The sequence below is a fragment of the Pleurodeles waltl genome, chromosome 3_1 (genome assembly GCF_031143425.1).
Source record: "Pleurodeles waltl isolate 20211129_DDA chromosome 3_1, aPleWal1.hap1.20221129, whole genome shotgun sequence".
Taxonomy (NCBI): Eukaryota; Metazoa; Chordata; class Amphibia; order Caudata; family Salamandridae; genus Pleurodeles; species Pleurodeles waltl.
In genome coordinates, this window is record NC_090440.1 from 566,887,646 (window position 1) to 566,913,318 (window position 25,673).

Below are 25,673 nucleotides of genomic sequence, written 5' to 3' on the forward strand. Positions count from 1 at the left end.
TATTAAGGACACGAAGGCGAGGATTATCCCACCCTTAAGAACATTTGTTATTGAGTAAATAATTAACTGTTGAAGTTGTTGAATTATTATTAATCTTACCCTCCCATTTTTATGTCATTTATATGGATGTCAATTTTATTGAAATGTATTCAATTTATTTTGGATATTACCTATCTGTTTTATTATTTATAGGTTCTGATCAGAAGAACTCCTGAATTCTTACGACTTAATGAAAAGTTTCGTACATAAGTTACTTCAGGGGCTGTTTTTTCCCTTCAAGTTGGATTCTTCAAGTTCTTGTTATCCGGTGGGAGTGGAGATTCCTGACTCCTGAATTTCTAGTCTGATGTAAGAAGTTTTGTTTTCAATTTGAACTGTATCTGATTTGATCAAAAAAAGAGGAAGTGACGTCGAGGGTCAAGAGTATTATGGACAGAGGTCATGCTTGGTGATTGGACCATGTGGCATTGTGTGAGGCATCATGGGATGTATAGTTTTTCAGTTTATTTGTATTTGATTGGCTGCTATTTTAAGAGAGTAAAGAAAGAGATAGCATAATCCTCGCCTCCGTGTCCTTAATAGAATTGAAAATTCTTGATGCGTAAGCTAGAATTTATTTAATTATTCTCCAATCTATTTTTCAGTGCTTGTTCCCAGCTATCAGGGTTCAGGGTACGGCAGCTTGAGTGCCCAGTTCTGGTTGGATAACGCTATATAAAATGAATAAATAGTGGTTTATTCATGATTCGATAGCTCGTTTATTTCTGGGCCTTTTTCTTGAGCTATCAAACACGTTGGTAAGGCATTATCCAACAATTATATGTGCATTGTAAGGGGGATGGACCTGACAGGGCCTTTATGTACCCGTATTTCGAGAAACGCCCTCATAGAACTCCAGTGCCTATTCACTACATTTTCCCCAGGTGCCTTGATACTGCCTCAATCTGGGAACAGCTTGGGCAAAACAGTGTGCTTCTTGGGGCACCACAGTGAAACACAACAGTGCCCCCCATCCACCCCAGTCTACATGTAGGACTACACTTCATGTAAGTGTGTCAGAGTCAATAGTGGAGCTCCAAGCCAAGCCACACCCAGGGACGGCTCCTCCATTAGGGAGGAGGAGCGTTGCTCCTACGTCAGCAGCGGCAGCTGCAAAACCTTTAAAAGAAAAGGATAATAAACTTTGTTTATTATCCTTTTCTTTCAAAGGGGCGGGGCCACGGGGTTAAAGAGCAGCGAGGGGGAGTGCTCAGCCAAACACACATGCGCAGTTGGCTCTCTCAAGCCTGGCAACACAGTTGCCAGGCTTGAAAGAGCCAGCACAAGCTCCCAGTCTGCCTGGGAGTGCCCTGACTGGGTGCTTCCAGACAATTAAGACGCTGCTTAGAGCAGCGTCCTGATTGGCCGCAGGGCAGGCTGGGAGCCTGTGCCTGCAGCAGTGATGAGGGACAGAGGAGCGGTGCACGATGCGCGGCGGAGGAGATAAGTGTTTTTCTTTTTTTAATCTTTTTTATTTACAACCCTCCTCCTCTCGAGTGAGTGCCACCCCGCCCCTTCCCGGTGTCACAAGCCGCTAGCGGCCACACCCCGAGGTGACTCAAAACCATGGGGCAAACCCAGTAACCCTGGGACCTGGGTACATGATTGTGTAACAACAAACGTGGTCCCTACTGGGGAAGTGTAAACCTTGACTTCCACAGCAGTAAATATTTAGGTCAAAAACCTTCCACATTGGTATTTGATACCTTAAACAATTTATTCAACAAAGATATCTTAGAATTACCTCAAGCAAAACAATCACCATTTTTTAACATTTCAGTTTAGGTGTTCCTCATAAGATGACAATACAGTGCAAGTGATTAAAGTGAATCCAAAAGTGCTCCAGTGTTTTAAAATAATATATACAAATGTGGCTAAAAATCTTGTAGTCTTCTATAAAATCCCTATTTAAAGGTGTCTAGAATCTACTAACAAGTTTAATAACAGTCCATATCCAATTTAAGTCGATGTTTCAACCCAACCTATAAAGTTGATTCAAAATGAGTCATCATCAGGGCAAGATAATGTTGTAGGAAGCACCTAAAATGAGAGAATCATGTATCAGTCTTTTAAAGAGCCCAGCATCACCATGAAAACACAATTTAACGTTGAAGGTGCGTCCTAATGAGAAAAAATAATCTCTGTATGTTGACTCAATAGAAACATTTCCAAAACCATAATTATAATTTGCAAAAAACTTACTGTTCTTCAAAATTGCATCATGGAAATATATTCACTGCTGACAGGAATTCCACATTTATACATCTGACGTGGCTAAAAGAGAACCACAAACATCATTTTCAATCTCTCCATGGAAACTCAGTCATCATCAACATATCTCTTGTTGTTGTAGATTGATATGATAAACACAAAACAAGATGCATCTATGGGGACTAAAGGAGTGATACATGGTTCTCTCATTTTAGGTGCTTCCTACACCATTATCTCGACCATTTTGAATCAACTCGATAGGTTGGGTCGAAACATCAACATAAATTGGATGTGGACTGTTATTAAACCTGTTAGTAGATTCAAGGCACCTTTAATTAGGGGTTATAGAAGACTACAGGATTTGTATCCACATCTGTATATATTGATTTATAACACTGGTGCACCTTTGGGTTTACTTTAATCACTTGCACTGCACCATCACCTTATGAGGAGCACCTAAACTGAAATGTTAAAAAACTGATGATTGTTTTGCTTGAGGTAATTCTAGGATATAAATGTGAAAGGTTTTTGACTTAAATAATTACTGCTGTGGAAGCCAAGGGCTACACTTCTCCCTGGGGACCACTTTTGTCGTTATACACCCAAGTTAGTCAGGGCAAGGTTTGGTAGTATCACTTACCCCTACATCTCAGGGTGGCGAATGTGGGTTGGCAGTCCTGCCTATGTTGCTGCAGTATACCATGTCTGGAGCCATAGGTGCTTACGGGAGGGACAGGTGAGCGGTGGTCATGTAGACAGGAGCAGCTTTTCCCTGAGGCTGTGTAAATGGTCTTTCTCGCCGTCTCGACTAGCAGGTTCAAAGTAAACAGCTCATTTGGAGCAGGATCTGTTCATGCTCCTTGTGTGGAGCACACAATGGACAGCACTCTCTTCAATCCTTGCCTTGCAGCCAGTGTGAAAGATGCACGTTCTGTGAGTTTGAGAAATTGGGTTACTTGTTGAGGGGGTGGAGAGAAACCCTCCTCGGACTGCAATCACAATCTCAGTCAGGGTGAGGCACAAGCAAACCCAAAATTAACCTGTGCTCACCTCTGGTAGTTTGGCACAGAATTGTAAGACTTAACATAGAGCCAATGGATAAAGTATTTATGCAGCACTTCAAACGGTAATTAAGTGAACACACAACACAAGAAAAGCACACACAAGTTTAGGAAAACAGAGTACATTTTAATAAATACATCAAGACCAAACCATCAAAATTAGAACCAGAGTTATGCAATTTTGAATATTAAGTGCAAAAAGCACAAAAAACCAAAGCGTCACTCGCAGCTATCTGGTCATGCAAGACCAAGAGAAAGTCACAAGTTCAGGCCAACCATGATGGGGCACGGGTCAGATACTGGGGCCAGGTTAGTCCACTGAAATTTCCCTTCTCAGTCGAAGGCAAAGAGTCCCCTTTGCAGAGAAGGGGACCGTGAGGAGCAGGAAGCAGCACAGATGGCTGTCGATGTAGCACGAAAAGTAGGCCTGGCATTGCAGACTGTAGTCACTGTAGTGCAAAGATTGTTGTCGTGAACGGTCGGACCAGAGTTTCACGGTGGTGGCCCTGCAAGTGGTTGATGCTGTAGCATGATGGTTTGGGTTGAAAGAAGGTAGCACTGGCAGGCTGTGCAAGTGACAAGTTTTGGTGCCAAATGACCTGTTCACTGTTGTGAAGAGCCCAAAAACTTCAACTCAGCTATACTGAGGCCACAAACGGGTCCAAGACCTGAGGGGCACCACTTGGGGACAGCAGTATGCTCCAGCTGAATCTGGTTACTGATTGAGGTGGTTGGAAGCCTGCTTTTTCCCTGTAGCTTTGAACAGGCGGCCAGCGGACTAGCCCTTGGAGTCTCTCTGGGAGTCCTACGTTCGGGTGCAGATCCAAATCCCTCTGACTTAGGCAGAAAGGCAGCAGGGAAGCAACCCAGCAAGGTAGCAGTCCAGCCTTGCAGCAGGGCAGTAGTCCAGCAGGGCAGCAGTTCAGCAGGGCAGCAGTCTAGAAGAGTCAGCCCTTTCAGCAGCACAGCAGGCCTTCTTCCTGGCAGCATTACCACTTGTCCAGAAGTGTACTAAAGAGCTGGTGTCTGAGGTCCAAAATTATACCAGCTGCATCCTTTGAAATGGGAGAAGCTTCTAGAGTTGTTCCTTTGAAGTGCACATGCTCCCTCTCTCTCCTGCCCTAGTTCCAAAGTAACTACAAGGTGTATGCAGCCCTTTGTGTGGAGGCAGAACACAGCCTATTCAAGTGCAAGTAGGTGTAGGAAGCTGGCTCTGTATATACTATCTCAAAGTGAGAGACTGTGTGCACAGAGTCCAAGGGTTCCCCATAGAGGTTGATAGTGGCAATAATACATAATACTAATGCTCTATTTGTGGGACTGTGGTTGAGCAGTAGGCTTATCAGAGGGTAGTGTTAAGCATTTGTTGTGCACACACCGGCAATAAATGGGAACACACACTCAAGGACTTAACTCCAAGGCCAATAGGTGTTTATATAGAAAAATATTATTTTCTTAATTTATTTTAGAACCACAAGATTCAGATATCAAGTAAGTACATACATTGTAAGGTACTTGGCATAGGTAAATATAGAACTTTGAATGAAAACAGTAATGTACACAGTTTAGCATAAAATGGCAATAAGCTATTTTAAAAGTGGACACTGTGCAAAATTCAAAAGTTCCTGGGGGAGGTAAGTAAATGTTAGTTTGTCAGGTAAGTAACGCACTTACAAGTTCAGTCTCCAGGGCATAGGCAGCCCACCGTTGGGGGTTCAAGTCAACCCCAAACACCCAGCACCAGCAACACAGGGCCGGTCAGGTGCAGAGGTCAAAGAGGGGCCCAAATAACATAGGCGCCTATGGAGACTAGGGGTACTCCGGTTCCAGTTTGCTAGCAGGTAAGTACCTGTGTTCTCGAGGAGCAGACCAGGGGGGTTTTGTAGAGCACTGTGAGGGTCCCAAACAGGCACACAAAATACACTCTCAGCGGCACAGGAGCGGCTGGGTGCAGTGTGCAAAGAAGGTGTCGGGTTTTACTTTTAAATCAATGGAGGGACCTGGGGGTCACTCTGACGATGCAGGCAGGGCACAGGGGGGCTTCTCGGGCCATCCACCGACTGGGCAAAGATGAGGGCCGCCGGCTGGTCTCTCCTGCACTGGTAATTGGTTCCTCTTGGGCCTGGAGGTTGCAGGTGCAGTGCTGCTTCCAGGCATCGTGTTCTTTGTTACCGGGCAGTCATGGTCAAGGGGATCCTCTGGATTCTCTCTGCAGGCATCACCATGGGGGTGCAGGGAGGTCGTCTCAGGGTGGACACATCATGGGAACAGCCTGGGGGTCCTCTCTGTGGTGTTGGTTTCTCTGGACACGGCCCGGGGGCGTCGGGTGCAGAGTGTTGGGGACTCACTCTTCAGGAGTGAGGTGGGAGTCCCTTTAAAGATGGTTTCTTCTTGTTGCTTTGGACAGAGCCACTGTCCATGGGAGTTTCTTGGTCCTTTGGGTTTGCAGGGCAGTCCTCTCAGTCAGCAGACGTCGCTGGGCCCGCTGGATGCGTTGCTGTTGCAGGTTCTTTGAATCTGAAAACAGGCCGGTAGGGCTGGGGCCAAAGCAGTTGTTGTCTCCTTCTTCTCTGTGGGGTGTTCAGGTCAGCAGTCATTCTTCTTGTTAGGTCATCAGGAATATGATTTCCTGGGTTCAGGGTCGCCCCTAAATACTAGATTTAGGGGGGTGTTTAGGGCTAGAGGGCAGTAGCCAATGGCTACTGTCCCTGAGGGTGGCTACACCCTCCTTGGGCTTCCTCCCTTAGGGGAGGGGGGCACATCCCTATTCCTATTGGGCTAAATCCTCCAAAACAAGATGGAGGATGTTCCAAGGAAGGGGGTCACTTCAGCTCTGGTCACCTTAGGGGTGGACCTGGCTGAGGGGGTGACTCCTCCTTATGTTTCTCAGTATGTCCATGGACTTGCCACCAAAAGTGGGGGATGTGTCTGGGGGGCAGGCATCTCCATTAGCTGGAGTGCCCTGGGGCATTGTAACACGAAGCCTGAGCCTTTGAGGCTCACTGCTAGGTGTTATAGTTCCTGCAGGAGGGAAATGTGAATCACCTCCACCCAGTGCAGGCTTTGTTTCTGGCGTCAGAGAGCACAAAGGCTCTCACCCCATGGGGTCAGAAACTTGTCTCAGTGGCAGGCTGGCTCAGACCAGTCAGTCCTGCACTGAAGGATTGGGTAAAATACAGGGGGCATCCTCTGTGTGCACTTTTTAATAAATCCAACACTGGCATCAGTGTGGGTTTATTATTCTGAGAAGTTTGATATCAAACTTCCCAGTATTCAGTGTAACTGTTATGGAACTGTGGAGTTCATTTTTGACAAACTCCCACACCATATACCTAATATGGCCACACTGCACTTACAATGTCTAAGAATGGACTTAGACACTGTAGGGGCATATTGCTCATGCAGCTATGCCCTCACATGTGGTATAGTGCACCCTTCCTTGGGGCTTTAAGGCCTGCTAGAGGGGTGACTTAGCTATGCCACAGGTAGTATTTTGTGTGCATGTCATCCTGAGGGAGATACCATGTCGACTTTGCCTTTTTCTCCCCACCAACACACACAAGCTGCAATGGCAGTGTGCATGCGTTAGGTGAGGGGTCCCTTAGGGAAGCACAACACATGCTGCAGCCCTTAGGGACCTTCCCTGGTCACAGGGCCCTTGGTACCACTGGTACCTTTTACAAGGGACTTATCTGTGTGCCAGGGGTGTGCCAATTGTGGAAACAATGATACATATTTAAGTGAAAGAACACTGGTGCTGGGGCCTGGTTAGCAGGATCCCAGCACACTTCTCAGTCAAGTCAGCATCAATATCAGGCAAAAAGTGGGCTGGGGAGAGGGAACTGCAACAAGGAGCCATTTTCCTACAGTAGGGCTATGCCCAGCTTCGCCCTCCCATCTTGCCAGTGATGGTCCATCCAGGCACACCTAAGCCCTCTATTGTGTGTAGCTGTCTAGAAGGAATACACAAAGCTCAACTGTCACCTTCACCCAGTCATTTTTACAGAGAGACTGGCTGATTGCATTGAATTGCTAAGGCAGGAAAATGTCCACTTTCTAAAAGTTGCATTTTCAAAATTGTAATTTAACATCCGACTTTACCATAAGAGAGGACTTTTCATTACAATTCCAAAGACACCAGACATGAACTGACTACCTGTTCCTATTTGGAAGTTACAGCTTATTAAATGTAATAAGGTAACTCCAATGTTAGCCTATGGGAGAGGCGGCCCTTGCTGTACTGAAAAACAAACTGAAGACTTTCCATTACCTGGACATGTAAAACTTAAACATACACGTTCAACTTTTTAAATCCACTGCACACTGCCCTCTGGGCTGTCCAGGCCTGTCCTAGGGGTGACTCATATGTAGTCAAAAGGAAGGTTTAGGCTTGGTAAAAGGTTTATTTTGGCAGGCCCAATGGCATTTTAAAACTGCACGCAAGCTGCAATGGCATGACATGTTAACAGGGTACTGAAGTGGTTGCGCAATCAGTGCTGCAGCCCTCTAGTAACATTTAATTAACAGGCCCGGGCACAGGTACTGCCACTTTACTAAGGACTACAAGTAAATGTAATATGCCAATTGGGAGTAAGCCAATATTACCATGTATAAAGGAGAAAGCTCAAGCTTGTAGCACTGGTTAGCAGTGGTAAACTGCACAAAACGTTACGGGGAATGCCACGCCAGGGATGCCATGTCAAACAGTGAGCAAGGAGGATATCTTTGGAGCACTTGGTGCAACGTTGAAAACACTCAAAAGGATTCATTTGTTTAACCTGATGAAGACCCTAAGCTTACAAGAGGAGAAAAAACGTGCCCCATTCGATTATTGCCTTGTACTCCGTCTGAGGAAGAAAACAGGTCAATTGAATTTGCAATGAGAAGCCTAGAGAAGAAGCTGGAAGACCTATTTGGTAGGGGTCAAGAGTGGAGCAGAAGGGTGAGAAGAAGGGAAATGGAAAGAGGCATCAGGTGGATAAGCGGTAGGAGGCTAGCAAGTTCTGAAATCCTTCCAAATGAGTGCTGTGAGTCAGTGGCTTAACAAAGGCCCCCGCAGCCCCTGCGGTGCGGGGAGGGCGAGCTCTAGGTGTCCCATCAGCACACTACACAGATCTGATACCTGGCAAGTGAGTCCGGAGAGGGGCCCCTTCCATGTACTGTGCAGGAGGGGGCCCTGAAGTTTAGTTACGCCACTGCTGTGAGTGCCTTGGTGACATTTGAAAAGGAGACTGAAACCTTTGATAATGCCTGGGGGCACCCAACTGTGGGCACTGGCTGTCATAGCAGAGCTCTTCCTTGACGCTCTTTCAGACAGGATGAAGGAGTTGTTAACAGACTTTCTGGGCACGAAGAAAGATAGTGAGAATGACAATATTGCGAAGGTCTCTATCCTCTCCTGGAGGCTGAGAAGGTGGCATAGTAATGGCGATAGTTCACTCCAAATTGTTCGTATTGCCATACTCAAGAAGAAGTGGTTTTAGGGCAAACCAGACAGTTGTGTTTTTTCTGGCCTACATCCACAGGGCCTTGGTTGGCATTAAGTGAAGACTGAAGACAACGTTTGTTGCATCTTCTGTGGGATTTTCTGTGCTTTGGCGGGTGGAGTACAATGTGGAAAGGTTTGGAACGTAGGGTCAAGGAAGGCCTTCTCTAAAAGCTGGATTTCCAATACTGGCTGACTCCTGTGTGTGAGATGGCTCCTAATGCCCGCCTATGGGTGACCTTTTGTTTCCAGGGTGTTGCCACCTGAAGGGATGCTTCTTTGAGGCCGAAGGTGTCATGAATATTTAATAAACGTCATATTGACGTTTGTCACTCTCAGTTTTGGAGTCAGCCTTCTGCAAATGCACAGGTGAAATGTTTAATATGACTATTTTTTCCTACACAGAATCGAATTGTGTCTTAGTTGGGGCACTGAGTTGTGGTGGGGTCGAACCGCGGTAAAAGCCATCTTGTCTGGTTTGGCTTTCCCCCTTAAGATAAACAACATTGTCTGCAATGATTCACAAATCAGTTTTGTCGGTATTTGCACATTGTCTTCACCCCAGAATGTAGACAGTGACTATGATTATGCATTAGTTCATTAGCGACAGCAAAATACCAAAGAAATGCAATACTGTTTTGATCATTTCCACGATTACAAATGGGTTCACCTCTTTGCTTTCATGATTCCCTCACACTGCATCATGCACGGTTGTACAGGAGAACCCAAATTCAGCATTTCACTACATATCAAATTCAAACCTGCAGTGAAAAAATTGGTTCTGATCTAAGCTTCTGTACAGACAAAGCAGTATGGGGGTAAAACTTGAGATCAACTACACCTTTATTTTCTATAACCTCTGCACCAAAGAACCTGGCAACAAGGTCAAATGTGACAGTATATCCGTTCAGTCATTTTTAATTGGCCACAGAGAGACTGCATTGTTAAATATTTTATAGGGTAAGGCACCTGATACAAAGATCTTGGTTTAGCTATTAATTCCCATCATATTATAACAGTAAAATAACTCTGCAGGTCAATACACGTGCTGCAGAAATCTGTGTGGAGTCTAGTCGAAGGTTTGATTCAGCTTAAAATAGCATAGAGGGTTGATGGTGCCACTGCAAAGCACAACGTGCAACATGCAGGTCACAGAAATGTATTTTATGTAGAAAGGTCAGTCGAATGCTACTTTTTCTGTGAAGATCGTCGCGTTACCTGTTGGTCACAAGTTATAATTCTTGTGTTATAGCACGGTGAGTTATGAACTGGCATCAATGAGGTGCAAGTAAACTGCAAGGACTAAATGTACACCCTTGCTGTTTTTCTCAATCTTTCCTTATTCTGTGGCTAAGAATGTGCCTTTCAGTAGTATTAAAGACATATTAGTAAGTGGTATATGAAGTTTTATTGGTGTTATTATGCATACAGATAGAATCATCCAACATTCTTAGAATGAATGCACATTTAACTGACATAGCTTGGAAAACTCAAAAACCTGCCTCCGAATCATAGTTTAGCTCAGAGCTTCCCAAACCTTTTACAACCACAACACAATTCTCAGAACAACAAACTGTCAAAACCTACCTAACTTTAGTGGACATGAGCGGGTTACTTTTTAATGCAACATTTACAAACAGCAACTTTTCCATTAAAATGGCCACTAAACTTGCCCAGACATACAATTTTAGTGATAAATCTGTATTGCACACAAATGATAATGTGTGGAAATTGGTTCTCAGTCAATATTTATCTTTTGTGCATCGCCAAGTGTCTTGGATTGTTTTGATCCTATTAAAATCTTTATTTCATCACACTTCAGAATTACAAACAAAATGTGCTTCATTTGTGCTTTCCTTACTGCTGAACGTGTACAGTTCAATTAGGGGTATTTACATTTTGTTGTGTGACATCCTGCAGATTTACCTTACACACTTTCTGTATCTATCAAGATTGTCACATAATTCACTTTCTCTGACTGCAAAGTGAGAGGAGTTTCTAAACACCAATGCCCATGTTAAAAAACATAAGCAAAATTCTGTCAGCAGACAAAGCCTGACATTTTATCTCTGTCTTTGAAGCACAGCAAATATGACAAGATAAATATAGAATTTAAAGGCACCTTATTTATTGCTTGGACTTCCACGCCCTACCAAAAATCGTCTCACGCCCCACCAGTGGGTGGTAACTCTCAGTTTGGGAGGTACTGGTTGGCACCTGAGTGTTTTTGTATCCTGGAGGTTATTGGCATCAGGGTGTTAAGCACCAGCGAGCTCCGAGCCAGGCTGAGATTTGAACAAAAGGAGCACTGATGGTCCTTTAAGTGAAGCATTTGTGTTGGGCCTAGCTGGAAATAGAAGTAAAAGACCTCCCTCCCCTTCTACAATTTTCTGAACACAAAGCAGACAAAGTAAGCGAGCTGATGAATGTTTCTGGCAAATTGCACTAGGACAGGGTCAGCACAAACTGTACCGGTGAGGGCAAATGAAGGAAGGAAAGAAGTGGCAAGTCGTGGGGAGAGCAACAATCAAGAGGTCTTGGTGACTGTTTACTTAAAGTAAAAAAATGTAAAAGCGTAGACCTTTACAGACAGCCTCAGACACCGTGTAGTTAAAAAGTAAAAAGTAAAGAGCACATAGAGGTTAATAAACTCGGACAGCGGTGAAAAGTAAATGTGGGAGCAGGATTGAAACACATTCCCATTAATCCTGAAGTCCTACAGATGAGTGCAGGGGCCCTAGCAAGCAGGTGTAACTTAGGACTTTTTTTTAAAGAATGTAAATGTATATCTGAGCCAATACATTATTAATAGATGAAGCGCTCATGGTTTGAAAGAAATAAGGAAAGGAAATAAATTGTGAAAAACAGTGGTGCTAAATGTTTATAACGTAGCACATTTGAAGCACACATCCATAACCATAAAAACGGTTTTGAAAGTCAAGCGCCATTGTTTATGTTTCCACATAAAACATGAGAAATCGGTACACTTGATTAATAAACAATAAAATCGGTCTAAAAGCAAGCAGGAGAGGGAATAAGAGAAGGAATGGAGGAGTGGAGGAATGGGGGCAGGAGTTAGGGGGTACAGCAACCTACAAGTTGTAGCAGCTAAAAGAACAAGGGTGAGTAAGTGTGTAGAACAACATACAACCTATAGTGGATACAAGAACAAGGGTAAGTAAATGCGTCACAGAATAGTCCTGTAGTGGATCCTATTTGGTTTTACTAGGAATCAGGAGTTTAGCTTAGCCATCTGGCTTGCAAGCCTATGCCTCCATCACCTAGTGACTTTTAACCTACTTAGGGGGTCATTACGACACTGGCGGCCGGCGGGAAGTTGGCGATAACACCACCAACAGGCTGGCGGTGTTCCGCCACCAATTATGACCGTGGCGGAAAATCCACGGCCATACCGCCGGCCCCTCCACTTTCCCGCCAGGTTTCCGCCTGGCGGTCAAAATCCCCAGGGCAAGCGGTCCGTGGCGTTAAACACCGCCATTGAAAGGCTGGCGGTAAGGAGACTTGGGGTGCCCCTGGGGGCCCCTGCACTGCCCATGCGAATTTCGGGCAGTGAAATGCACGACAGGTGCTACTGCACCCGCTGCACATCAGCATTGCCGCCGGCTCTATTACGAGCCGGCTGCAATGTTGATGTGACATTTCCGCTGGGCCAGCGGACGGTAACACTGTTACCGTCCGCTGGCCCAGCGGAAATGTCATAATAGGGAGACAGGAATACCGCCGGCAATGGCGGGATTCTGTCTCCCGTGGCCTCGGCGGTCTTTTTCCAAGACCGCCGAGGTCGTAATGACCCCCTTAGCCTGCTCTGTTTTAGCATATTTATTTAATTATTTCTTCTAAGATGGCTGCTATGTTTATAGTTAGGAAGATGTTTTGATTTCACGTTATCAGTGCCACTTTGTGAAGGAGTCCCTATCAGTGTCAAAGACAAGTGATGTACGTAGGTATTCACATTGTGTTCTTTTCCACCTACGTGTGACAGGTACATAATGTACTTTTGGAGGGAATTGTTCATGTAATTGCCATCCCAAGCAAGCCTTCTTATCTATTGTTTGGGAACATACCTGTGTCAGGGGTCCTACATGATCTGTATAAATACATCTCACGCAGACAGGATTATCAGAGGAATTTCGACCAGATGCCATCAACGTTATCTATGCTACACGTCGCCTTGATGCAGACCCAGCATTCGTGTCCCCAAGGAGTCTGAACTAGAGACCTCATTCCAAGGTAATGAGGGTTGGAGGGCTCTTCTCATGGACATGGTACTGGCAGATAATGGTTATCACACCTAGCTCTCTTTAGGTCGAAGATTAAGTTCATCATGCTAGGGTATTAGAGCCTATTTCACATCTCATGTTGTTGCACGATGGTGAGGGTCTTTATATTCATGAATATTGTTTTTATAATTCTATTCCTTGCATTGTTTATTATCCTAATATTTGCAGTCCATTCATTTTACAGTAGATTGCAGTCTTGTTAATAAAGCCTATTGAAAACTTTATTGCATGTCCTTCATTGCCTGTGTGTGACTGAGACTTGTTGCTCATGTGAAAAGGGGTAAGCTCTGTTTAACCACGACTCCCCTGAGATATAGCCATCTTGAGTCCATGCATAAAGGCTGCCACAAATCACCTTTAACTCTTTGGGTTTTTGGTGAGGTATTGTTAGTGAGCCGGGAAGCTTGGGCCGACAGCTGCAACTTGTTATAGGATTTACCTTGTTGCCTACAATCAAAAGTGCTGTCATCCCTAACCCAGCATTCTTGCCTAGAGCAGGAGTCCAACTATGACAGTCCCTATAGAAAGTTGGTAGAATAGGGTTTCCACAGGTGGCTTCCTGGAAGGGGGTCATGCCCAGAAATACAGGTGCGTGGGGCGGACCATGCCCAGAGGGGACAGGGTTTGGATAATTTATAGGCAGGGGTGGGACTTCTGTGTCAGTTAGTGAGCAATCAGTGTGGGGGGGCAGGAATGTGCTGTGGTCTTTTAGCCAGTTCAGAGTAGGGTATCCCTTGATGGTATAGGGTATTGTGTTTTCAGCTAGTGGTTGTGGGTTAGTAGGTAGGCCCTGGAGCTGATTATGTATGGGATAAGGCAGTAGATAACGCCTTACTGATTACAGCAGGGTCATCCTCAACCCCTTGCTTTAGCAGCCACAGCAAGAGTGGAGTTCTTGATGAGCCTCTTCTGTCTGCAAATCTGCAGATAAGGGCTACTAATTAATGTGAAAGGGTGGATGGATGGATGGGTGAAAAGGAGGAGGGAAAATGGATGGATGAGTGAGTGAAAAGGTGGATGGATGGATGAGTGAAAGGATGGATGAATGATGAGAGGAAGGATGGATAGATGAGTTAGTGAAAGGTTGAAAAATTAGTGAAAAGTTAATGGATGAGTGAAGGCTGGATGGAGGGGCAGAGTGAAAGGGTGGATGGTTGGAAAGATGGATGGATAGATGAAAGGAAAGATGTAAGGATGGGTGAGTGAAAGAATGGGTGGATGAGGGAAATGGAGGGTAGATGGGTGGCTGGATGAAAATGTGGACAGATGCATGAGTAAAAGGATGAATGGATGGACAGATGAGTGAAAGGGTAAGTACATTGATGGATAGATGGATGGATGTGCGAGTGAAATGCTGGATGGGTGGGTGAAGGAAAGGGTGGGTGGGGAGATGCATGGATGAATGAGTGAAAGGATGGATGTAATGATTGATGAGCGAAAGGAAGGAAGGATGAATGGATGGATGGATGCATGAAAGGGTGAACGGATGGATGAGTATAAGGGAGGATGGATGGATGATGAAAGGGTGGATGGCTGGGTGAGTGAAAGAGTAAATGGGTGGATTGATATGTGGATGGATGAATGGGTGGATGGATGGATGGATGGATGAATGGATGGATGAATGGGAAGAATGGATGAGTAAAATGATGGATGTAAGATTGGATGATTGAAAGAATGGATGGATGAGTGACTAGCAGGGCTGATGGATGGCTGGATGAAAGAGTGAGCAGATGGATGAGTAAAAGGGTGAATGGATAACCGGATGAGTGAAAGGATGGATGGATGAGTGAGTGAAAGGATGAATGGATGAGTAAAAGGGTAAATGCATGGATAAGTGATGGATGGGTTGAAGGGTGGATGGATGAGTGAAAGGATGGACGGCTGAATGAAAGGGTTGACGGATGGAGTGTAAGGGTGGATGAACGGATGGATGGATGGAGTGAAGAAGTGGATGGATGAATGACTGAAAGGATGGATGGATAAAGTGGGATGGGTAAGTGAAAGGATGATGACTGAGTGAAAAGATGGACAGATAAATGGATAGATATGCTTGATGCGTGGGTTTAGATGGATAAGTTTAGATATGGATGAGAGGACAGATGGATGGACGGACTGAATGGTGATCGACTGAATGTTGGATGAAAGATTGAATGGATGACGGAAAGTAAAGGTGAAATGGTAGATTTCAGTGGAGAGAGTCATGATGACTTGTTTTGCTTGCTTGGTGCCCTAAGAGATTTGGTTAAAAGTGGGGAGCAACTTAATTTTCTGGCTATTCCCTTAAATTACAGATTGCTTGGGTGGGGTGACCATGGTGGAGTGCCGCAGAGAGGGAGGCATTAAGAGCTTTGTGTGTATCTGGGAGAGATGATTTAAGGTGGCCCGGTTTGCTCGACGAGACATGGGTTGGCCCTACCAGGTGGAGGCATGAGGCAGCAAGTGGGGTGGTGACTGCATTCTGGTTTGCACACCAAGCACAAAGGTGAGGAGCGGCAAGCTGAGAGAGGCATGTGCGGCTCTGGGAGAGGATAAAAATGCACACATGGCAACCATGGTGAGGGTGTTATTATTCCCCAAGACATACTTGGGGAATAATAATACCAAAAATATCTCCCACTAATTGTGTCACATCATTAGTACTATGTCTATTTCTGTGAGATAGATTGTCAAAGCATTTATGCTATTAACATGATACATCTTAGGAAATAATAAAGCTAAATAAAAAAAACACCTTTCCAATCAGCAGGCAACTGGAAAAGCACATCTTGCTCACATGTAAGTATACTGCGGGGATGACTGGTTCTTCTCCCGTTAATATTTGAACAGGCCCTTGCTTCTAGTTCCTATGCGATTTCTTATTTTGTAACTGCATAGGTTCCCTTTCTGTCATCTATCTAATTTCAATCTAGTTTTTCCCTTTATACTCATCATTCTTGCTTTTCCACACATTCTTTAAAACATGTTGTTTTGTTGCCTTATAAAACATGTGAATTTTTTTTTTACTCTAAAGCTTTTCTTGTATAAATATATTTTCCAATGGATTCATTACACATGTCAAATGTTGTCCATGTCTGTTTTTGCAGGGGATCTAAAGAAAAAACAAAATGTTTCCATCTCCTTAGCCTGTGGGTGAGGATTCATTATTTTGTGAAGAAGGACTTCAGAAAGGATAAATAATTTTCAAAACAATTATGCCTATAAAATAAACTAAGTAATATACTACATGCAGCTGTATATGAAGGTGGAATATGATGATAGGTCACATCCTCAGTAGCTGAAGCAGGTAAGTGTGCACAAAGCAAGCAATCCTTGGCATCTAAAGTATGTGTGTATTCTTGAACTAACCTAGAATAAGCAGTCAGTGTGACCCCCCCCCAAAGCATCTATAAATGAAGCCTTTTATTTTCTCTCTTCTATTGTATGTGCAGGTGATGTAGGTATAGGGGTAGATCTAAGGGTCTCTACCTCCTAAATTATATTCATCCCAACTAACAGGACTATGAATACTAACACAGTAACTGTTAAGGATACAACAATTACTATCCTACATCTAGCCTTGGTAAGAAAACATGTTTGTCTACAGACAGAGCTTAAGTAGAATATAGCAGCAGGCAGACTTAAAGTATTCTACATTTGTTTCTACTTGTGCAAAATGAGCAAAACGTTTTGTTCAGCTTGGATTATGCAGTTCTTCAGTTCAGCTTAGATTTACAGCAGTCTTTGTGAGGCATCCCTACCCCTACTCCATCTTCTTCTAAGAATGTCAATCCTACTGCAGCCTTGGCGCGAGGCAATTCTTTTTATTTCATTTTATTTTTCTTAAACAATAATTGTTGAGTTCGTATATTATTTGTCATAGTCTATTAAATAGTTCAGTTCAGAGACAATTCATAGTTCAAAGAATCAATAATTGTTGAATTGAATCAATCAAATGAGTCAACCTTGAGTATGAATTTGTTTCAAGGATTTTAAATCGTACTGGGATAATGCAGCATGTCATGAAGGTTCACGTGGTTCTGTTCTGTTATTAGGATCTTTGGCTGCAGGATTAGGCACAGTGTATAATAAGAACACTCAGGTGCAGAATACCTGTGACAAGGTACTCTTGCACTCTTAAATCGCTTAAATGTGATTACCTACTACAAACTTTGCATTTACTGTGCGCGCTATTTAACATTCTAAATCACACTTTGTGAATACATTGCATTTCATTAAAAAAAATGACATTTTGCTCTATCAAAGGTGATGGACATAAGAAAGTAATCAGAGTAAACAGAAGTCGAAATGTTCAAAAAATTACTTTACATGGGATAGTCATGCCTTTTGGAGAGCACTTTGCCACAAAAACAAAAGAAAGGCTCTGGAAAGGGGAATTCTGTCAAAACACAGCAAACCCTACCTTGTGCCCACGGTCTGGCCTTGCAGAGACAATGTGAACCAACTCCACAGTTCCTTTTCTCTCACTTGGGTATGTGTGTCAACAGGACAAGGAAGAAGGCTGCGGCATGGGGAGGAGGTCTTGGATATTCTGAAGTGGTATTCCCTCTAGGTGTATGATACTGCACCTTAAATAAGGAAGAATAAGGTCAGTTACCAAGGAAGTACATAAGCACACAGTGTAACCACTACCACCCCCAGTCTCAGATACCTACCTGAGCATAGAGAGCGATGAGTGTGCCTGTGTCTGTTGGGGTGTTGGGTGCAGGCTCGAGAAATGAAGGAAGCGGGTCGCTGGACCACCTGGGATGAAGGATCCTATTAAACACAAATATGACATAGGAGCATCAGACACCAGTTCCCACACACTCACTGTCAGCAAAATAGCATAGAACCTGTGTATAATGACCTTGATATGGTAGGAGTCCTTATAGTCCAGGAACCCCAGAGTTATGACTCAGTTAAGGCGTCAATGAGTACCCAATGTCGTGCACTTTGTATGTGCTAGTAAATCTAAAATAAGGAATAAAAAAGCAGGTAGCCAATGCAGGGATGCGTTGAGAAGCATCATGACCAGATAACATCAGTTGTGCTTTCACTGATGTGGGTTTTGTCATACAAAACAAACTTCCTGTGCATATTTAGTAACTTTGAACTGCATGTGCCTTCACCATCCTCTCTATAGAATCATAAAACTTAAAGGCCTTCTGAGCATGCAAGCAAGAGAAATGTCAGCTCACCAAAAAATGTGCTCAATGTGCGTTTCTTCAAGACAATTATGTAATAATCAGTAAAGTGCTCCATGCACGTGTATCAGAACTATGAGCTTATCAGTAAATCACTCCATGCGTGTGATACCTGTTACATTTTTATTACTGCCATGCGCGCTGCGCACCCCGAAATAAGGCACAGACACCTTCACTTTTTGACATACGGGAAGGGAAGCTCCTGCGCTTCAATTCCTACCTTTTTGTATTCCCCCTGGCCTCCCGGACCAATTCCGGTCTTCCGGGCATATTCATGGTGGTATAGTGGCAGACCACTAGACTGTCGCACAACATTACATTTCTCCCCAACTACATCAAACACCTACAACATTAAACTACATGCAAAATCTCTTAGTCTTTGACTGGATGGGGGATTATACCTCGCTGATTGGGATCTGATCTCACCATCCCAGGCCATCAGAGTGCTGGTCACGGGCTGCCTTGGATGGGTCGTTCCAGCGGCCAGTGGCAACTCATTCTCACGCTCTTGTCCTTGACCCCCAGTTATGGACCAGTCAAGGAAGTAGTCATCGCTATCAGGCTCATCTGAAGGTTCCACAAAAGTTGCCTTCCGAAACCAAGAGACATTCTGCGTTACCCTGTCTCTCCCCTTTTCTGCTGTCAACATGGTCCTAGGCACCCCAGTCACTGTCAATAGCCCTGGCTTGTATGGCGTACAGAATTTCCAAGCGGGTTTCCGGTCTTTGATGATCACCTGATCGCCGATCCCAGTGTCTCTTGACACAGCACACCTTCTTTTGCTTGCCTTGTCATTCACTTCTTTCCTCCTAGCTTGGGCTTGTTCCGGGCGTATGGGGCGGACTGCCACCCTGGGGATGTGGGGATGGTATCTTGCCTCTGCCCAGCAAGCATCAGTGACCAAGGAGTTTGGCCGGTGGTGCAATGAGGGGTCCCTCTGTATTCCCGTAGGAACTGATGAATGCTGAGATCATGTTCACTGGCTTCCAAGATAGTAATCCTGAGAACCTTATTGAGCGTGTGCATGAACTGCTCAACTTCTTCATTAGGCCTCATGTCTGATGCCTAGCCACTTCATCAACTCCTGGAACTCACTTCCTTGGAATGGGGGCCCATTATCAGTCTTTATCTCATCTGGTAGACTAAACATGGCAAGGATCTTCTCAAGGGCCGGACCAACATTTTCGAATGCTGTGGACGTGATGACCTCCACAATTGGATATTTAGAGTACCCGTCTATGAGAACTAGGGTGATCTGGCCATCTGGAAAACTTCCAAAGTCTAGACTGACTTGCAACTACCGGGTGGTGCAGGATTCTTCGGTGATGATTGGGGCGGGTACATCAGGGATGGTCGTTAGCTGACAGGTGGGGCATTGTCGCACACATTGTTTGGCTCCCTCCTCAGGGCCAGGGAACCACTCCTTGTCCCTCATGCATGCTTTCATTTTTGTAATTCCTTGAAGTCCTCTGTGCGCCAGCAGGATCACACAAATCTGTAACTGGAGGGGAATCACTAATCGGTGTCCTCGTAGGAGGAGCCCATCAGACGTCGAGCTCAGTTCCTTCCGGACACTCCATAGCTTTGTCAGCCGTTCTCTTTCAGCCATGGTCCAGTTGTTTGTATTCTGGAGAAAGTGGTGCCAGGATCAGTTTTCTAATGCTTATTTCACCGCAGCAACACCTCATCTTCCAGGATGGCCTCTGAGATCTTTGGTGCTGAGGGATTTTGGACAACTGCCCTGAGCTAGCGTTGCACATTCGCCTCCGTGACTTCTTCGTCTCCACCGGTAATTTGAGCCTGCTCCGCCGGGTGTCTGGATACGAAGTCCGCGGGGTTCTTGGCTCCTGGTTGGTACACCACCTCCATACAGTAGTGCTGGAGCTCGATTGCCCACCTTTCGATGTGGGGAGGCGGGTGTGGTACGGTTCCCTTGAACAATGGGATGAGTGGTTGGGGGTCAGTGACTACCCGGAATGGCCTCCTCTGTAGGTAAAGGTGGAAGTGACTACACGCCCACTTAATAGCCAGGGCCTCCCTCTCAATTTGAAAGTATGGCTGTTCGGGCAGGGTCAATGCCGTGCTGGCATACACCAGTCGAGCCCACCTGCCCAGTTTGTTTTCTTGGGCCAGGACTGCGCCGAGTCCAACTGGGCTTGCGTCCACAACAAGCTCCGTCTTCTTTGTGGGGTCGAAGTAGGCGATTGTGGTTTCACACAGCAAAGCCTCTTTGAGCGTTTGGAATGTTTTCTCCTGTCAGCTCTCCCATGCCCACGGTGCGTCAGTTTTTGTGAAGGCTCTGAGTGGCTCTGGCACCATGGCTAGCTGTGGGATAAACCTGCAACAATAGGTCGCCATTCCTAGAAAGCTCCGTACCTCAGTCACGGTTTGCAGGGCAGGGGCTCGTAAAATGGTGCTGGATTTTCATAGGTCTACTTGGATGCCTTCTTGGTTAAACACATACCCAAAAAAGTCGATTGACGTTCGGAAGAAGGTACACTTGTCTTTGTGGAGGGTGAGCCCATGCTCCAATAGCGGTTTGAGGGTAACCTTCAGATGCCGATGGTGATCCTCTGCTGTTGCAGAATAAATCAGTATGTCATTACAGACGTTCATTACACCTGGTAAGCCAGACAAGATCTGGCGGATAGTGTTCTTGAATACTTCGGCCACCGATGATACACTGAAGCTCAAACGTTTGTACCTTCTCAACCCAAGGACCGTCAAGAACGTAGTGTTGTACCTGCTTTCCTCCGTTAGGCTCAGTTGGTGGTAACCCGCGTTCAGGTCTAATTTGGAGAACCATTTGGAGCCATTGAGATCTGCGATGATGTTATCCATGGTGGTGATTTGTCTTTTCCTTCTGATGGCCTGGTTGGGAAGTCGCATGTCAATGCAGAGCCAGTTCTTCCCAGGCTGCTTTGGCTTTTCAGCTATCACCATGGTTGACACCCAAGGGGTGGGCCCGAATACTTTTTTGATGACCCCTTGGTCTTCCAGGTTGGCCAGCTTTTGTACTACTAGCGGCCTGAGATGAAATGGTATCTGCCGATATTGTAGCGCAACTGGTTTCACCGCCTTGTCGACATGCAATTTGATTGGAGGTGCTTTGAGACAGCCAAGACCCATGAATAGCTCTGAGAATTGTTTCAGTAACTCATCTATTTGTCATGTTCTTATGCTTTTTGCAAATTATACCAGGCCTAACTTCTTCTGCCGCTTGACTGCCAAGGAGGGCATCAGCTTCCCGGTTGAAAATATGGACTGTAGTGTTGATTTCTCGGCCCTCTGCTTGAACCTTCACGGTCATGCGGCCCTTTAGAGGCAGAGGTGTAAGGCTTCTATAAGTAAATATCTTGGTACTCAATGGGGCTAATGGTGGATGAGGCTGGAGGCGGTGGTATTGTTGCACGCTCATCATGTTCACCAATGCTCCTTTGTCAATGAGGGCCTTGACAGTAGACCCTGCTACTTTGATCATGCACGTGGGCTGTGGCCGCCGGTGTTTTCTCAAGTAATTTGTAACTGATATAAGGAACACCTGTTCTTCTTCGCCTTTCTCTGCAGGGGAGGTTTTTCCAGGGCATGGCGTGATGTTGGGTAGCATGCACCGCATGCGCCGGAGTCATCTAGCGATAGTTGTTTTACCGCTCTGATGGGTTGGTGTCTCCCTCTCATTCCTCTTCCTCTCATGCCCCCCTTGCAGACGGCAGCAAAGTGATTGGGTTTCCCGCAATAAGACCATGTCCTCCCTTGAGCTGGACAGTCTCTTGGATTGTATTCTTCCCTCCCACAATAATCACACTTTCCTCCTTGCTAAGCGGGGGCGTACTGCCTCTGCTTCCTCCTTGTTGGTTGTCTCTGCACCTCATCCGCACGTTCCATTTTGACTAACAGGGCTTTCTCTGGCATGTGTGATATCGCCATATCCATCTCAGCAGCTCTGGCTGCAGATAGGTCATGGGATCGTGCCATGACCAGGATCATGTCCAACATGGTATTGGGTTGCCTCAATATTAGGCCTCTCAGAGTCTTGTTTCTGCACCTGTGCATAATTTGCTCTCGTATCTCTTTTTGTTGATCATCTTCTTTGCATGTGCTTGCAAGTTTACGGAGTCGGGTGTAAAATTGGTCCATGGATTCACCCTCTCTCTGCTGGGCCAGATGTAATTTGAAACGTTCAAAGACTGTGTTTAGCTGTGGGTCAAAATGCACATTCAGGGCCATCACCACTGCGCCGTAGTCGTCATAGGCACCTGTGTTCTGCAAGTGTTGAAAGAGTTTGTACACTTTGTCCCCCACAAAATGGAGAAGTAGGGACCTCTTGACAGCTCTGTCCCTCTCATGTGTGGCCACAAAATAGTTCTCCAGGTGCCTGACCCACACCTTCCCTCTGGGCGATGCTGTGGCAGGATCTGCTAGCTCGCTGAACAGCAGGAGCGCACCTACCATGGTATGTTGCAGCGGATGGTGAGTGGCTGGAGTCGGGTCATCTGCCATGACTACTGCGCCTTTTGTGTTTTGCCCTGGTTGTTTAAGGTCTACTGCTCCCAGCAGGTAACAACGCACTGTGCCAACACACACGCTTGTGGTCTGGCGCTGATTGCAGATGACTTAAGTGGGGTGCGACCAGTGTTGGTGTGCACCTTACATCTGCCACTTGGTGCTTCTTTTAGCTATGAGGTGACTCTTTCCCTGTGTCATTTATTGGTGGTAGCCAATTGAAATAGGGCCTGTCATGCCCCTTCAGCCCTGCCTCCTGTTGGTTATCCACTCATTTGAGCCCCTCTTCTCTCTTTCTTATTTTCTTTTTTTTTCCTTCTTTTTTTTTCTTTTGGCGTGTGGTGCCAGAGTTATCACATTGTGGACGTGTTCACCTTGACATGCAGTGAACAGCAGCTCTCCTCAACCAAATACAATCCTGAAACAACAGTGTCTCACCTCACGCGGCCTGACCTTTTCTCGCCCAGATCAGGCCCTCAGGCGTCTCCCACTTCTGGCCAGTCACGCTAGGTAAATTGGTTGGATTGAAGGTAAGTTTCTTTTAATTTTTAAGGGTATAAGTTTGATAGATAGAATAGGTGTGGAATGTCTGATTTGTTTTATTTGGTTTAACTTTTTAGATTCAACTATTTGACAAGTAGGAATACGCTATAAGTGACGGGTTTAGAGGATATGATAGGGTAAGTATATTTTGAAATTGTAAGTCAGCATAGGTGACAAGGTTGAGTGTTTAGTATTCTGATTGAATCTTTGGTGGTATTTTAGGGACTCCCATCAGTTAGCCCTGAAGAAGACCCATTGTGGAGCAGTGATTTGGCCCAGGACATAAAGGGGTCGAAACGTCGGCGTATATGTTTCAGTTCGGATTGGTTTCTGCATAGGATATTAAAGAAGGACATAAAAAAGAGATTTATATTCTTTGATGATTTGGAATGGACTCAATGCAGTAAAAGAAGAACCAACCAACTGTTTTTGTTTTTATATAGTTTTTGGATTTATTGGGATATTGATTATTCTTTCTTTTCTTTATTATCACGAGCACTTCTTTCTTACACCGGTTTGTCCTTCTGGTTTTCCGTATCCGATCATCTAGACACTACGAGCAGTGATGGCATACTTTGAATGCCTGGTATAAGAACCAAAGTGTGTTTCACAACAAGGTAAGTATTATTTATTTAAGACTATTCAGTGCTTTAAATGGAAATATGGAAGGGTTGGTACTCTATTCTCAGTACCTGATTGCTCCCAAAAAATGTCGGTACACTCCCAATAACTGTATTGCAACAGTGCTGAAAAGTGCAGGTACTCTCCCTTACAAACTGAAGAAATACCTGCCTATTTAAAGCACTGAGACTGAAAATATCGATGGCAGGATATTGATTTAAATGTTCTGGGAATAAAAGCTTCCGAAACTCGGTGAATTTAACATTGTGTTACAAAACTGACGAAGAAGGAATTCAGAGTTATCAGATTCAAAAATATTTTTTCGAGATTTGTTAAGATTAGTAGACACCTCGCCAGGTCTCCGTGACACAAGTTTTATGGAGCACAGAACACAGATACCTTTCACTACTGGATTTGTATCCCCATAATCAAAGAAGGGCGTTAATGCTCTCTCTTCAAAGGGCTTCACAGATAACGCTCATCCCCTTTGAAAGCTCGTAACCTTTCTTTGAAGAGGAACCAACGCGCTTCCCGTCAGCCTAAAGATACCTACACAAGAAAACACGCTTTATTCTCCACTTCTGACTTAGGTGCCTCTCTGATCAAAGGAGAGCTTGAGTTCCCCTTTTCAAATTTTTACATTAGCTCTCTTTACATTTCCTGAGGCGTACGAGAAGTTATAAGTCCTCAAAAGACTGCTCTGAAATGCAGATGGACTTCCACATGGCGAGCATGAGTGAATGTTCAGTATTACCATACCAATATGCCCTGCTTCCAAGATCACAGTCCCAACAATGTAAGCATGAACCTATTCCCTGGAATGGACGTGGTGAGCTCATGCTAATGCAAGTTATACGTTGTCACTTTTCAGACGTGGAGAGGACGGTATTTACTTTCCCAGATCGATATTCTGCATTTGAAATAGTCTTTGCTCTTGCCAATTGTTTGTCTAAGCCTGAACTTCAAAACTACTCAGGTCTGGGCCGATAGCATATTTACATCCTCCCAGCAAAAGCGAGCTGCTTTTGGTTGTCTGAGAGAGTGAGTCGCACCTCTGCCGACTTTTGTATTCACAGCAGATTTCCACAATTATATCACTCTTTTAATAAGTGGCACTTACTACGATCAGTGGCGGCCGGCAGCTTTAGGAAGGAGGGGGAGGGCGGGAAGCACACACACACTCATTCTTTCACACACACACGCACGCACGCACATCCATTAACAACACTCATAACATTAAAACATGGAGGGAAGGCAGCAGTCCCAGCCTCGTCACAGAGCGGGATGGGTCAGTGAGACTGCTGACCCCACCCCACTCTGTGACGAAGTGTCACTGATTGATACTCGCCCTGTGCGCTTCAGGGCTTAAACCTGAAGGGCTCAGGTCGAAGTCAATGGGTGACGCTTTCCTCGTCACCCGGGGGAGGGCCTCGAGGCACCTTTGCTGAGCCTAAGGAGGTCACGCCCATAGATCAGCTCAGGCAGCCAGGAGTCTGCGCAAATCGCGCATGTCTGCTCCTGGCTGCCTGACCTGAACACGAAGAGTGTCTGTCAGGCTGACCTTTGCTCAGCCTGACAGACACTCTTCATGAGGGGCAAAAAGGTGGGGGGGCCTGGCCCCTCCGCCCTAAAGGACAGGCCGCACCTGACTACGATATCAGTATAAAGCGATTTCCGGAACTGGCTTTGAACGTACTTGATTGGAAAATTTCAAAATGTGAGTAAA